The 14612-nt window shown below is 48.8% G+C and overlaps 1 protein-coding gene across 5 annotated transcripts in view; it reads left to right on the top strand.

Annotated features, from left to right (window-relative positions):
* Positions 1–1623: 1623 nt before the first annotated feature.
* The window catches only part of STAU2 (staufen double-stranded RNA binding protein 2), a 191642-nt gene continuing 178653 nt past the window's right edge, over positions 1624–14612 (top strand). For 2 of the 5 annotated variants that reach the window (XM_074146275.1, XM_074146276.1), the window contains exon 1: positions 1727–1829. The gene's annotated coding sequence lies outside the window, so the exon portion shown is untranslated. Of the gene's footprint in view, positions 1830–14612 lie in introns of all 5 variants that reach the window. The other 3 variants (XM_074146274.1, XM_074146273.1, XM_074146272.1) reach the window with 3 other exon arrangements.

Below are 14612 nucleotides of genomic sequence, written 5' to 3' on the forward strand. Positions count from 1 at the left end.
ATGCCATATTAGAGTCCTGTCAGTATGGATAAAACCAGTATGAACAAAACCCTCCTATCACTTAGATACTGGTAATACAGCCCTGTCCCTGCGTGTCATCACATGTAGGTGGGGTGTACGTTATTGTCTACACTACACAAGCTGAGTACCCAAATGCACCCGGGCTGTGTGCTGTCAGAGCCGCTTTTCCTTCCTTCCTTTCCTTCCTTCTTTTCCTTCCTTCCTCCCTCCTTTCCTCCTTCCTCCCTCCCTCCTTCTTTCCTTCCTTCCTTTTCCTTCTTTCCTTCTTTTCTTTTCCTTCTTTGCCTTCCTTCCTTTCCTTCCTTTCCTTCTTTCCTTCCTTCCCTGCCTTTCCTTCTTTCCTTCCTTCCCTTCCTTTTTCTTCTTTCCTTCCTTCCCTTCTTTCCTTCCTTCCCTTCTTTCCTTCCTTCCCTTCTTTCCTTCCTTCCCTTCCTTTCTTTTTCTTCTTTGCCTTCCTTCCTTTCCTTCTTTCCATCCTTCCCTTCTTTCCTTCCTTCCCTTCCTTTCTTTTTCTTCTTTGCCTTCCTTCCTTTCCTTCTTTCCATCCTTTCCTTCTTTCCTTCCTTCCCTTCCTTTTTCTTCTTTCCTTCCTTTCTTTTCCTTCTTTCCTTCCTTCCCTTCTTTTTCTTCTTTGCCTTCCTTCCTTTCCTTCTTTCCTTCCTTCCCTTCCTTTCCTTCTTTCCTTCCTTCCCTTCTTTTTCCCCTTCCCTTCCCTTCCCTTCCCTTCCCTTCCCTTCCCTTCCCTTCCCTTCCCTTCCCTTCCCTTCCCTTCCCTTCCCTTCCCTTCCCTTCCCTTCCCTTCCCTTCCCTTCCCTTCCCTTCCCATGCTGATCCACTGCTTGGTTTCCAGTCATGAGTTTAAAGGCAAATAAAAATCCCATGGAACAGCAGATACTGGAGGAAATCTGAATTCACCCCGAGTAAAATATCTGGGATTTTTTAAAAAAAAAAATTACATTTGCTATATCTAATGCTTTACCTCTCGTAACTATCATTAAAATCCAGCTGCCCCGAGGGACACGGGTTAGCGAAGGGGTTTTTCTGTCAGCGTTGGGTTGATGGTTGGACTCGACGATCCCAAGGCTCCCTTCCAAGCCAGGAGGTTCTCTGGTTTTAAACTGAAAGAGGGGAGATTTAGGGTAGGTTTTAGGAAGGAATTCTTTCCTGTCAGGGTGGTGGCGACACCCTGGAACAGGTTGCCCGGGGAAGCTGGGGGGGTGCCCTGTCAGGAGCGGGCCTTCCCCTCACGGCGGTGCCGAGGCCGCTCCGCCTCCCCCACGCGCGGGAACCGCGCGTGGGGGAGGCGGAGCGGCCTCGGCACCGCCGTGGGGACCCTTCCCCTCCGTCCCCACCCGTGAAGGGAAACCCGTGGATCCGCGGGCCCCGCAAGGCCCCGCCGCCGCTGGAGGCGCTGACGCTCCGCCCTCGCCGGGCCCGGTGTGTGTGTGTGTGAGGCGGGTTGGCGGCGCGGGGGGGGGTGTGTGTGTGTGTGGAGGGAAGGCGACTCGGACGGGGCCATTCGCGCTCGGGGAGCGGGGGGGGGGGAATCGTGTCGGCCAGCCCTACAGGGGCGGCGGGACGAGGCGGAGGCGCCGGTGGAGAGGAGGAGGAGGAGGGCGCTGCTGAGGAAAGGAAGGGGGGTGAGGGAGGGGGGGCGACGGGGTTTGAGGAAAGGTGGAAGGGGGAGTTGTGGGGGGTGGGAAGCGGAGTGGTTGGGGCCGGCGGCGGCGGCCGCCGCGGCGGCGGGGTCAGTTCTCTTTAGTGTTTGCCGATGTCGGAGGCGTCTCCAGAGTGTCCCCGGGAAACAGGTAACCGGGCCCGCGGGGGGCTGCCCCGGCGACGGGTGGGGAGGCCGGGGAACCGGGGTCGGCAGAGGGAGAGCCGGGCCGAGGCCGGAGGGGTGGGGGTTGCTTCAGCCATGATGTCCGAGGCCCCGTCCCGCCTTACCCCCCTTCCTTCCTTCCTCGCCCCGGGGGGAGGGCTCCACCGGCCCCTCAGCCCCGTTCCCCCCCCCCGCCCTTCCCGGGGCCGGGCAGCCGCTTCTGCGCCACGGCCGGTGGAGGAGGCACCGACCCCGCCATTCGCCCCGGGGCCCCCTCAGCCGCCCGCTGAGGGGCGGAGGAGGCGGGCGGGCGGGGGGGGGGGGCACAGGTGGGCCGCCCCGGCGCTGCCGCCGCCGCTTCCCCCTCACACACACACAGCCCGGGTCCGGCTGCTGGCGGCGGGCAGGCCGGGCCGCGGCCGGGCCGAGCCGTGCGGTGGGGAGCTCGGCTGGGCCTGCCCTTGCCTCAGACCTCGGGAAGTAGTTGGGTGCCACCCCGACATGCCCCTCGTCCTTCGGGCCGCCCTGGGCCCGGCCGAGCGCGGCCTCGGGGGGACGCCGGGTGGCAGTTCGGCGGGGGCGAGGGGGGCGGCGGGGCGTTCTCCTGGCCCGGTCAGCGGCGGGGACCCCGCAGCTCGGCCGCCGCGTTTTTCTACGCCATGTTAATCATTCCCCCCCGTCCTCCCCCTCCCTCCCCCACCTCGCTTCTCCCTCGGCGCAGGTTGCGCTGCCCCCAAAGTTCGGACGAGGGCCCCCAAACTCGGCCAGCAGGACTGGGCTCTCCCACTCCCAAAATGGATGTCGGTGTCTCTTTTCACCAAGCCATGGGCAGTGGGGAGGGGGTGTTTGCCGGCCTTCGCCCACCACCGGGGCTGTCCTGGAGGTGGGGATGGCACCCGGGGGGGGACGGTGCTGTTCAAGGCCCTGGTCCAGGCCCCCTTTTTCCAGGTGTTCGGGTCTCTCTGGTGGGAGAAAGTTCATCTTGATGGCAGCCAGGCCTGGAAGTCACAGCCAGGAGACAGCTGCTGGGGGGCATGCTGGGAGGGCGAATGCCAACAGCGGGGCTCTTGGCCTTGTCGTGCTCGGGGTCCCACCCACCACGCCGGTGATACCCGAAGGAAGAATTTCCCCACAGTGCATCTGCCCAGTGTTGCCTTACGGCCAGCAAGCTGTTTCTGTGGATACCGAGACGTAAGCTTCTCAGGCCGTGCTGGGAAGGCTCTCCCTGCAACTACCGTGGTACTAAAAAAAGTTTATATTATACGTTGCTGTTGTCATCCCTCTCTTTTGTCCCTCTTGAAGAGCACTGACGGACGTGCGTGAGTAACCACAGGGGCTGCAAGGCAACAGTAAGACTATTTGCTATGGTGTAACTGGGCGTAGTTGCATCGTGCTTCTGGAAGCGAATGCATGTCGCTATATCTCACGTTACTAGTGGCATCAAGCTGTGCAGGAGTAAGGTCTTCCTGAGCTGTGTGGTAATTCCAGGTTAGCAATCTACACCGGTGTAGTAATAATAATGTATTTAAGCCATTTACTAAATACCGGGAGGTTCTGTGCGGGCTTTGTTGTGGCATTGCTGCCTATATAAACAGTGCCAGGCTGACAGATTTCTGAATGGAATATTTTTTTCTAGAAAGCCAGCAGCAGCGTAAGATTTCCAGTACTGATTCCCAGCCGCTGAACCTTAGCTTTGCCCTAGAAAAACTCCTGGAGAGGGATTTCTGCTCTTGCCTGTCTTTGCTAAGATTCCTGTTGCTGACAGCTAGGAACAGGACTGAGACCTCCTGCTTGTTCATAGTTTTTTTAAGGGAAGGGACAATTCACGTTTTTTTTTTCCGCTTTGCAGAGAACTTTTCAGAAACGTTGGTCAGTTTTAGCAGAAGTCAGCCAGCTTGGGTTTAGTTCAGGCTGTAGTCTAGAGGCCAAAGTCTTTATATGTCTTGTTGCTGGCTTAAGCTACCTCGTCCCCCAAGAATTATGTCAAAATAATAATAAATTCGAACAGTCTTATACCCTGAATTGTGAAAGTAGTTTGTAAAGAAACTTCCTAATTTTATTTGCGGGAAAACCTGATCAGGAATGTTTTAGTAATAGAATAGTTTGGGTTGGAAGTGACCTTTAAAGGTCATTTAGTCTAACCCTCCTGCAAAGAGCAGGGGCATCTTCAGCTAGATCAGGTTGCTCAGAGCCCCATCCAACCTGACCTCGAATGTTTCCAGGGGTGGGGCATCTCCCACCTCTCTGGGTAACCTGGGCCGGTGTCTCACCACACTCATTGTGAAAAAAACCCTCTTCTTTCTAGTTAATCTAAGTCTAATTCTAATCTAGTCTAAACTCTTTCAGTTTAAAACCACTACTCCTTGTCCTATCACAACAGGCCCTACTAAAAAGTCTCTCCCCATCTTTCACTTCACCAAGTTTTAATAAGCACTTAATCAGCCCCTTCCTTGGGGGCAAATGTCGGGCTTGGTTTTCCTCCACAGGTCTATAAACATAATTCCAGTGTAATGCTGGTACACATTGGTGTGGATGTGGGAGGTGAATCAAATACTATGTGTTTTGAACTGTAAGGTGTCGTGAGAAGTGACCTTGGGAAGGTTAGGCAATAGGCTGTAGTGAAGCAGATCCTCCGATTCCAAGGCTGCTTCTCCAGCCCTTCGGAAAGCTGCACCTGTCCCCCTCTATCCAGACAGTTTGTTTTGACCTGCCCGAAATACGTGGCTATCGATTTGTCAGTCTTCGAAAAGACTGAAAAAATGTCTCCTCAATTATGTCCAGTCCTTCAGCCCAAAATACATCTTTTTATAATATTATACCGCCGGAGACCAGGCCTTATAAAAGCGTGCAGGTTTTAGTAGCAACTTTTAGAGGGTGTACGTTGTAAATATGTGTACACAGATTACATGTACACAGAAATACACGTGCGCAGATTTATCTCCTGTTGGAGAGTCAAGTATCTGCTTCCTCACGTGTGTCACACGGATGTGGTGGGGAAGGACCTGGGGAAGGACCTAACTCTCCATCTTTTCAGGATAACTGTAACAACTTCTGTTAATAAGCCAGCAGAGCTTCACTTTCCTTCCCCTGCTCACATTGATTTCCTATCAGCAGCAGCAGGGTCTATAAGATAAGAGTTAGGTCTGTCTTTTGCCAGAACCAATTATTTTGCATTTCTAATCTTTGTGACATGCAGAGCCTGTATTTTTCATGATGGTGCTTGAATTTTCTCTCTTCCAAGAAAAGGAAGAGAAACAGATGCAAAGAATGACTCTCTTAAAGCTGCTGTGGGTATTAGTGTCAAAATCTGCATGGGAAACCAGGAATCCCTGCTACCCCTTTCTGCCTTAATGCTTCTTGGCCATGCTTCTCCCATCCTGGGGAGACCTTAGAGCCCCTTCCAGTCCCTAAAGGGGCTACAGGAGAGATGGGGAGGGACTCTTGATCAGGGAGGGGAGCCATAGGACGAGGGAGAAGGGTTTTGAACTGAAAGAGGGGAGATTGAGATGAGATCTCAGGAAGAAATTCTTTGCTGTGAGGGTGGTGAGACCCTGGAAGAGGTTGCCCAGAGAAGCTGTGGCTGCCCCATCCCTGGAGGGGTTCAAGGCCAGGCTGGATGGGGCTTGGAGCAACCTGGTCTGGTGGGAGGTGTCCCTGCCCATGGCAGGGGGTTGGAACTGGATGATCTTTAAGGTCCCTTCCAACCCAAACCACTCTGTGATCCCTGTTGCTGGTTTCACCGCGTAGGGATGTGTAAAGCATGAGGGATGCTGTGAAGGAGGGTCAGGGAATGGGGCTGGCAGTTTTGCTCAGGGAGGAGGGAATATATGATGCGAGAGGGGGAGCGGGGTTGGTGGGAGCACGCAATAAACTTGGGAGGAGAGGAAATGCAACCCATGTATAACATAGTTTATATATATATAAAGTCAAGGGCTCTGCCTTTAGGAGGGTCTGCTCATTGTCAGCGCCCAGTTGTGGTCAGCATTATCCAAAGTGTGTTTGCATTCAAAGATCAAGAGTTCAGTACAAATCTGAGAGATGTCTTGTCAGGCGTTGTTCTGGAAACTATTTAGAATAAAAAAAAAAAAAGAAAAAAGGAAAAAAAAGAAAAGGCTTGTCACAACTCCTAATCTAAAAATGAGTCTTGAAAAGCCATCTGCGGTAGTGTAATACTAAAGTCACATGCGTGTCTGTAGCTGCTAAAGTTTGTTCATACTTCAGCTCAACAGCAACTGGTTTGTGTTGTGGTTTGGTTTCTTTTTTTTTTTTTTTTCTTTTCAAGCTGGTAGTATTTGGAAAGTGTCCCAGTGGTGAAATCTGTGCTTTAGGGTCCCAGTGTGGTCACCTGTGTCGTACTGCATCACCTTTTGCTTTAGGCAGGTACAGTTCTGTGTAGTACATCTCTGGTATGTTACAAATTTATTGATGCTTAACCAAATAAAATCAAATTATGAAATTTAATTTTTTCCTGGTAAATTACACCTTTTTTTTTTTTTTTTTTGCTTATTATTTAATTTTGTGAGTTTAGTATATTCCTGTATCCCCATAATTTTCTCATTTAGTTGCCATTAAATTGACGGGGGAGGGTGTGTCTTTTTAGAGTAATTAGAAATCAGTGTTTGAGCACAGATTCCCGATGGTGTTTGGGGAGGTCCCTGGCGATAGCCAGCGGCCAAGTATTATGGCCAGTAGGGGTTAACCTGCTCTCCTTGCTTTCTGGGAAAAGCCAGCTCACTGTTTACCGCAGTACCACATGCTCCAAGGGTATGTTTACATCTCTTCTTCGAAAACTTCCGAAGGATCCTACTGGCAGCGGGTCACGCTCCCAGTTTCGCTGCTTGCCAGCTTTGAGGAGGCTCTTCGCCTCCAGGCTGAAGGAAACGTTTCTGAGCGTAGGAGACCAGATTCCGAGGAGGTTTCCTGCGATGGAAATGGTCACCTGCTGGAACAGGAAGAGTTCTTTAAGAGATGAGGAGCCTGATTTTTATTGCTGTTCTTAGTTTCTGATTTTTGGCAGCTGTAATGTATTTGTAATTTCCAGTTTCTTACACCAAAAAAAAACCCCAACAAAACAGTTTAAAAAGTAGCATTACACAAATGTAAGGTAATTTCAGTACACTAAGCATGCAGATTGATGCCAGTAGCTGAAGTTGTCCGGATAAGTGACTGGGTGTAAGTGACAGAGAAGTTCTTGTATGTCACCCAGGCCACACATCCTGACAACGGGGACATTTTGAGGGGAGGAAATGAAGATACTCTGTTTTCACTGAGCTGAAAGTGCAGAGTTGATACAGCAGGGTTGGTGCAATTTGTAGCATGGCCATTTGTAGCGATACAAAGAAAGAAATGAAGTAACAAAATCTGTAGGAGCTTTGGCATTGTTAGATGAGAACAAGAAATCAGCTAAAATTTCTTGTTAAAATGAATGTGTTCTTTTTTGTTTGTTTTCAGGTTTTGTTTTTTTTTTTTTTTTCCCCTTTCTGGTCCTTTTTCAGGACCCCTGGATACTAAGTTGCAGGGCTTTTTCATTTCCAGACTGTGGAAAAAGTTTTCTCTGCTTTTTCTTCCAGTGTTGCGTATCAAGTACTATCAAGTACTTAAACCTGCCTGTTTTGAGCTCTGTCCCATCTGGGGTGGCAGCGTCCCTTGAGTGGGTATTACCAGTGGGTACGTGCAAGAGACATTCCTTTTGTACCTTTTTAAGGCCTGTGAATCTTCATGAATGGCTCCACGGGGATTTTATTGAAAACCCTTCTGACCCTCTTATAATTCAGTGCAACACATTTACTGCTCTTATATGAAATAGAATCATGGCATCATAGAATTGCCGGGGTTGGAAGGGACCTTTCAGATCGAGTCCAATCATCAACCCAACACTGACAAAAACCATCACTAAACCATGTCTCTAAGCACTATGGTGTCCTCTCAGCTTCTGCATGGCAGCTAAGGCTCTCTGTCCTTCATGAAAGGGGATGGGAATCTTGTCCTGGATCAGAAGGCAGGTAAAACTCGCCCTGGTTTCTCAGAGACATCTCTCAATGTTCTCCCTTAGATGAATCCACAGGAGTAGATACAGGATGTGAGCTCTTCAGAAGGGAGAAGGATCCACATCATCTTTTCTTCACCCCTCTTCAACTGGCCAGTCTTTATCACTTAGAGCCTTAAACAAGTGAAAAGTCATTGAAGATGCCAGGACTGGATCCCATTTCCATTGACTCGATGGAGCCGTGGTTCATGAGGAGGGTCTGGATGTGGACTTGCAGGCACCCCTAGGTATTTGCTGGGTCACAGGAGAAGAATTAATCTAGCACTTACCTTCAGCTGTTATATTACAGGGCTCTTCTGAAACTGGCCATTCCACAGATTACTGTCAGTGACAACTCACCAGAGGAGGTGGCTTTGGAGGCATTTTTTTTTTTTTTTTTTGACCATTAACCTCGACATAAAACTTGGACTCTCATTTTCTGGTTCTCTTCAAATCCCAGTGCAATCACAGCCCCTTGATGCTTTGTAATATTCATCTTAGATATGAGAGCAAACTGCTGCTGTAACTGGTGAGACGGATCTTTAATCCCATAGCTTTAATATCGTACTTCCAAGCATTTTGGAAGAGATGCAGGCAGCAACTTACCCATTCTGGATTTATTTATTTATTTATTGGTCGTGGTAGTACTTTGAACTTTTTCAGGGCTTTTAAGCCAGGTCTGTGCTCACTAGGAATTTTGAGATCTCTAGCACCAAAAAAGCAGCAGCTTTTATTTGCTGTCGCTGCAAATAGCGCCTGGTGCTGTTTACCTTTGTTCAGGCACCTCAGAGCTGACAGCAGGAAGGGAGACATAGTTACTGTCAAACTAATGTACCTGATATATCCTCAATATAGGGCAGGACAGAGCGCTGCAGGTGAACAGGGTGAGCTGAGGCAGTTGCAATGCAACGTGCAGTCTTTGAGGGTGTCTTTGCTGTTGGGCTGTATTACAGAATCTCAGAATGGTCGGGGGTTGGAAGGGACCTCTGGAGATCATCCAGTCCAACCCCCTGCCAGAGCAGGGTCACCCACAGCAGGTCCCACAGGAATGTGTCCAGACTGGTTTTGAATGTCTCCAGAGAAGGAGACTCCACCACCTCTCTGGGCAGCCTCTTCCAGGGCTCTGCCACCCTCACAGCAAAGAAGTTCCTCCTCATGTTTAGATGGAACTTCCTGTGTTCCAGCTTGTGCCCGTTCCCTCTTGTCCTGTCCCTGGGCACCACTGAAAAAAGACTGGCCCCATCCTCCTGACACCCACCCTTTCAGTATTTATAGGTGTTGATTAGATCCCCCCTCAGTCTTCTCTTCTCCAGACTAAAAAGCCCCAAATCCCTCAGCCTTTCCTCATCAGAGAGGTGCTCCATTCTCTTGATCATCTTCATAGCCCTCCCCTGGACTCTTTCCAGCAGTTCCTTGTCCTTCTTGAACTGAGGGGCTCAGGACTGGACCCAGTACTGCAGATGGGGCCTCCCCAGGGCAGAGCAGAGGGGGAAGATGACCTCCACCCACCTGCGGGTCACACTGTTTTTAATGCACCCCAGGGTGTCATTTGCTTTCTTAGCCACAAGAGCCCATTGCTGGCTCTTGGGATCCTATTGTCCACCAGGACTCCCAGGTCTCTGCTCAAAGCCCTGGGGTCTGCACTTCTACCTAAAGTTTTGCTGTGTGTCACAATGCCTAGGTGTTGGATGTCCCTTGGGAGTGGCCACTTCAGAAGTGTTGAATACCAGGCTGGATGGGGCTTTGAGCAACCTGGTCTGGTGGGAGGTGTCCCTGCCCGTGGCAGGGGGGTTGGAAGTGGATGATCTTTAAGGTCCCTTCCAACCCAAACCAGGCTGTGATTCTAAGAGCACTTCTTCCCTTTGTTAACAAGGAGCATCCTCTTTTACAGGAGTTGAGACTGTATTAGCCATATATATCTAGTGAAATAACACCATTCTGTTGGAGAGCCTAGAAAATGGGATCCTTCTTCCCTTTTGAAGTGCTTTTTGCCTGTGTGACTTTGGTTTTGAAGGTAAGGAACAGGAGCCTTAGCTCAGTCGTGAACAGAAGCTTTCAAAACCAAGTTTGTTATTTCACTCTGGTTTCATGTGGTTCCAGAGTCACAAAAGCCGATGTTGCCGTGCTGACGCCAACGGCCCTGGAGTCCTGAAAGTACAGGCAGTGGTGAAAAAGCTGTTCCTTTAAAGGGCAGCTCAGAGCATCGTCTGTCCATCCATTCTGTCTCCATGTAGTTGTGAGCCTGTGCTGTTGAGAACAGCGCTGTCATTCCTCATATATGCAAACTTCTTTTTCACTTTCACTCATTTCTCGGTGCTGTTTCCTTTTATTTTGAATGATTTCACGTTACCACTGAATCAGGTCGCGCTCTTAGCCAGGGTTGTCCTTTCTTTTATTTCTGACTCTTTGTCTGTGTAAAAATACTTGAAAGAATTCCATATTTTAATTCAGGGTTTGTTTACATTTTTTCCTGCAGTAGTTAACGCTTATAACTTCTTTTGGTCTGGGGAAATGAGTTATTTTGAATCATCAGCTACATGGATGGAAGTCTCTTATTTGCTGCCTTATGATATACCCCGCTTGGTACAACTAGTACCTAAGGAGTTGGAGGAAAAAGTCTCTTGGTGTCGTCATGCTGGTTCTGTGCGCTCACAGTGTGATCTGCTTGAACCAAATGTCTCTTTACCATCACTCTCCCTTTCTGTTGTTGTTAGTTTAGTTGCTTCCTCGCTGATTCGACTCCAGAGGTTAACCTTTTGCCATCCTGCCAGATGCACGTGGTCTCTGTGCTGCAGCAGAATGTGCTCTGTGTGCAGCAAGTTTATAATGCTTAGCTAATGTTTAGCACTGATCGTATATCCAAGAGATGTTCTTCAGTCTTTTCTGCCGTTGCTAACCCAAAGAATCTGTAGTTTGCAGAGGGATCTGGACAGGCTGGATCTATATTGCAGAGGGATCTGGACAGGCTGGCTGGATGGGCCAAGACCAATAGGATGAGGTTCAACAAGGCCAAGTGTCAGGTCCTGCACTTGGGTCACACCAACCCAATGAACGCTCCAGGCTTGGGGCAGAGTGGCTGGAGCTGCCTGGCAGAAAAGGACCTGGGGGTGTTGGTCAACTGTCGGCTGAACATGAGCCAGCAGTGTGCCCAGGTGGCCAAGAAGGCCAACAGCATCCACAGTGTGGTGAGTAGGACTCGGGAGGTGATCGTCGGGGCCTCACCAGTGCCCAGTACAGCACGACGCCAGGCTTGTGCCATCAATTTTACAGCAGTTCATGACCGTGCCCTGAAACGTAGCATCTTGAAACTGTTAAATTTCTCTAGTTGAAAACTGAGATTTTGCGCTTTTCTTCAGTCAGAGAACCTGGTACACCCAACCTAGTACTCGCTAATTATTTTAACTTTATTCATTGACTGAGGAGAGGTGCACTTAACATAGGGAGGAGGCTCTCTGAGCTGTGTGCCTGTGAGCAGAGGTCCCATTCTCTCCCCCCGTGAGCAGGCAGCTCGTCTCCTGAACTGTACATCGAAGTTTTCTTATATCCAAGCACCGCAGAATGTGTCTATGGGAGAGCTGAGAGAAGGGGGAACTCCAGGAGTGATTCATGGACAGGAGATGGCAATTTGACCCCAGCTGCGTCTGGGAGCTGCAACTTCTTGGAAGCTGTAGGAGACTTCAAGGCGGGCGTTCATCACTCTGGCTGTGAAATACCGTCTTTGTTTAAATACGCTTGTGAAGAACAAGGAAAAAACACTCAAACCAGAATTTTATCTGCTTCTAACAACAGAGCACAGTGCCCTCATCTTTGTCCACTGACACCCCCTTCTCTGAGGATCTTGTAGCCGTTAATGTGAGGGGGATGATTAGGGGGTGAGGAGGGCTGGTAGCAAGAGCTGTCACTTTTTGCAAAGAAAAAGGCATTTTAAAGGCATTTTTCTGCTACACCACTAAGCTTTGTTACTTGAAATGATCTGAGAAGTAGTTTGTCACAGGCAGTCAAGGAAAACTCAGATAATTTCCTGAATTCCATCAATAATATGCAATTTCTAGTCAAGGAATAAACTTTTAGTCAAGAAATAATTCTTCCCTGCTTCAGGACAGAATAACAGTTGGAGGGATGTTTTACTCAGAGTCTTTTGGAATTTAAAGTCAGTCAAAGCTTATGTGAGATGTTAGGAATGTAACTAGTTGCTAGCACAAATTGATAAAAAAAATACAGCTTTTAGAAATAGATATGAGAGAAATTTAAAAATACTAATTAAATAAGAAACGGCCCTCTCAGAAGGAGCTGTGATTAGACTTCAGCATCACAAATAAGGAACCACTTGCAGCTTTGATGCGAAAGAGTCTGTGGCGGCAGCGTGTCAGGTCTGAGTCATGGCTTTTTCATTTACTTACTTAATCCCCTTCTGCACTTTTAAACTGATGATTGATTGTTAAACTAGTGGCTTAGGCTTCCCTTCTTTTCAGCTATTTTTCATTGTGAAAAAAGCTTAGTAACTCATTTTTGTTTAACCTAAGGTGAATGTGGTTTACCAGCCCATCATCTGCAATAAGGTGGTGTGATGACCTCTCTAAATGATGGCAACCAGTAACCATTTAGGTCTAACACTTGGAGTCTCAGTGGAATATTTAAATGGTTGTACTTAAATGACTTATCCCAGAAAGTTTAAAAAAAACTAATTCTAATAATTCCTTCCACATTTTTCTAATGTCAACTTCGTGTTCACAACTTCTGGAGTCACAAGACTAACAAGTTGTCTCCTTGAACCTTTCTGATATGTTTTGTGTGGGTAAAAATTTTGTGGGTAGCCCTGGAAATTCAGCTTAATTTGTATCAGCGTTGCGTGGGGTCTCTCTTGATTGTCCTGCTCCTATTCTCCAAGGGTGGTGGGACCAGGGGAGGTAACCTTTTCAAAAACATTACAGATATGACTGTGTGTCGCAGAGTGTCTGGGGAGAGACACGTTTTCAGTTTTCAAGAAGTCGTAGGTAGTTTACTTCATGGTAAGGAAGAGATCTAAAGAGTTACGATACCGGACAGCCAGCTTCTGTCCTTTGGGTCAGTGGTTGCTCCCAGTCACAGTAGATGAAAACAAAGAAGGATATTAGAAGATGCTCCGAGGGCTGGAGCCCCTCTGCTGTGAGGACAGGCTGAGAGAGTTGGGGGGGTTCAGCCTGGAGAAGAGAAGGCTTCGGGGAGACCTTAGAGCCCCTTCCAGTCCCTAAAGGGGCTCCAGGAGAGATGGGGAGGGACTCCTGATCAGGGAGGGGAGCCATAGGACGAGGGGGAAGGGTTTTGAACTGAAAGAGGGGAGATTGGGATGAGATATTTGGAAGAAATTCTTTGCTGTGAGGGTGGTGAGAGCCTGGCCCAGGTTGCCCAGAGAAGCTGTGGCTGCCCCATCCCTGGAGGGGTTCAAGGCCAGGCTGGATGGGGCTTGGAGCAACCTGGTCTGGTGGGAGGTGTCCCTGCCCATGGCAGGGGGTTGGAACTGGGTGATCTTTAAGGTCCCTTCCCACCCAACCATTCTGTGGTTGTCTTATATGATTCTATGAAGCAGCCTGATCTTTCCCCCTTGGGCTTTGGGTTATAAACAGGCTGGAAAGCATTGAGATGCCCGAGTGGCTCAGTTTCTCATGCTACAGATTGACTTTCCTGATCTTTTAGTTTTCTTTTGGCATTGAAATCTTTGTGTTGGTAATCTGATTGATCTCCCTTGTCATTTCAAACAGGAATTCTGTAATTAAGATACCTGAACTGCCCTGATGCTGAGCAGTTGTCCCCACAAAGTGTTTGCTGTGGTTTGCAGACTGTCTTCTCTAAGGGCTTTATGGATGTTTGGGTTTTTTGTTTTGTTTCAGCCTTTCCTTCAGTGATCTTTGGTCTCGGTGAAGTTGTTTTGTGAGAATAGCCATCCTTTTTTCCATCGTGGTTCAAGATGAATATTAATAAAGTCTCTCTACTTAGGGTCTCTGTTTCATATCTGCCTGTGAAGTCTCCACTTGAGAACTCAAGTGTCTGTCTGGTATATACAGAGGACCTGACTGTGATTTCTCTGTTAGAAGAGAGAATTACCCGTGTGTACAGGCTGGGCTTGCTCAGTTTTGCCGCACACAGTAAGATGCGCCGTGGCCCGAGTTGCTCCTTTCTCAGCTTTTTCACGTCAGCCTGGCCGTTGCCAGGGAGCCAAGGGAAGAGTTTCATTCCTGCCTGTCAATATGCTCCGCTTTCTGTTAAGTTTCTCTCCTTAGAAGTTTTTAGGCTGTTGAATATGCAAATGTGCACAATTACAGTGAGTGCCCTAACCCCTGTGTTTTTCTTACAAAAAGTCATTCCTTACAAAAAGACCCATCTTAGGCAAATATATGGCGAACCTCTCTGCAAGGGAGTTTTATTTGCTTCTGTAATTGTGTCTGCTAGTTTTAATAAGGTCCACGATCGGTTATTTGTGGAAGACCAGTTTGGCAGTAGACTCTGGGCAGGCCTCAGTTGGCTGTATTTCAGCCTCTGGGGCAGTTTGAGACACTGAGTTCTCCTGTCTCGTCTTCAGCTGCCACTGAGTTGAGTGGTATAGTTAATTCTAAGGCAGAACCCTGCCTGTTGATCAACTTGAGTAGCTCCAGGGGGCTGTACTGGCTTGTGGTGTAACACATTTGTTTAAACGCATGCGTTATTGCTGCTTCATTGCCTTTTTGTGTCGAGGTTTATCTGAACCATCTGCCACAGGTGGTGTCAGAT

This window comes from Numenius arquata, chromosome 4, assembly GCF_964106895.1.
Source record: "Numenius arquata chromosome 4, bNumArq3.hap1.1, whole genome shotgun sequence".
NCBI classification, from domain to species: domain Eukaryota; kingdom Metazoa; phylum Chordata; class Aves; order Charadriiformes; family Scolopacidae; genus Numenius; species Numenius arquata.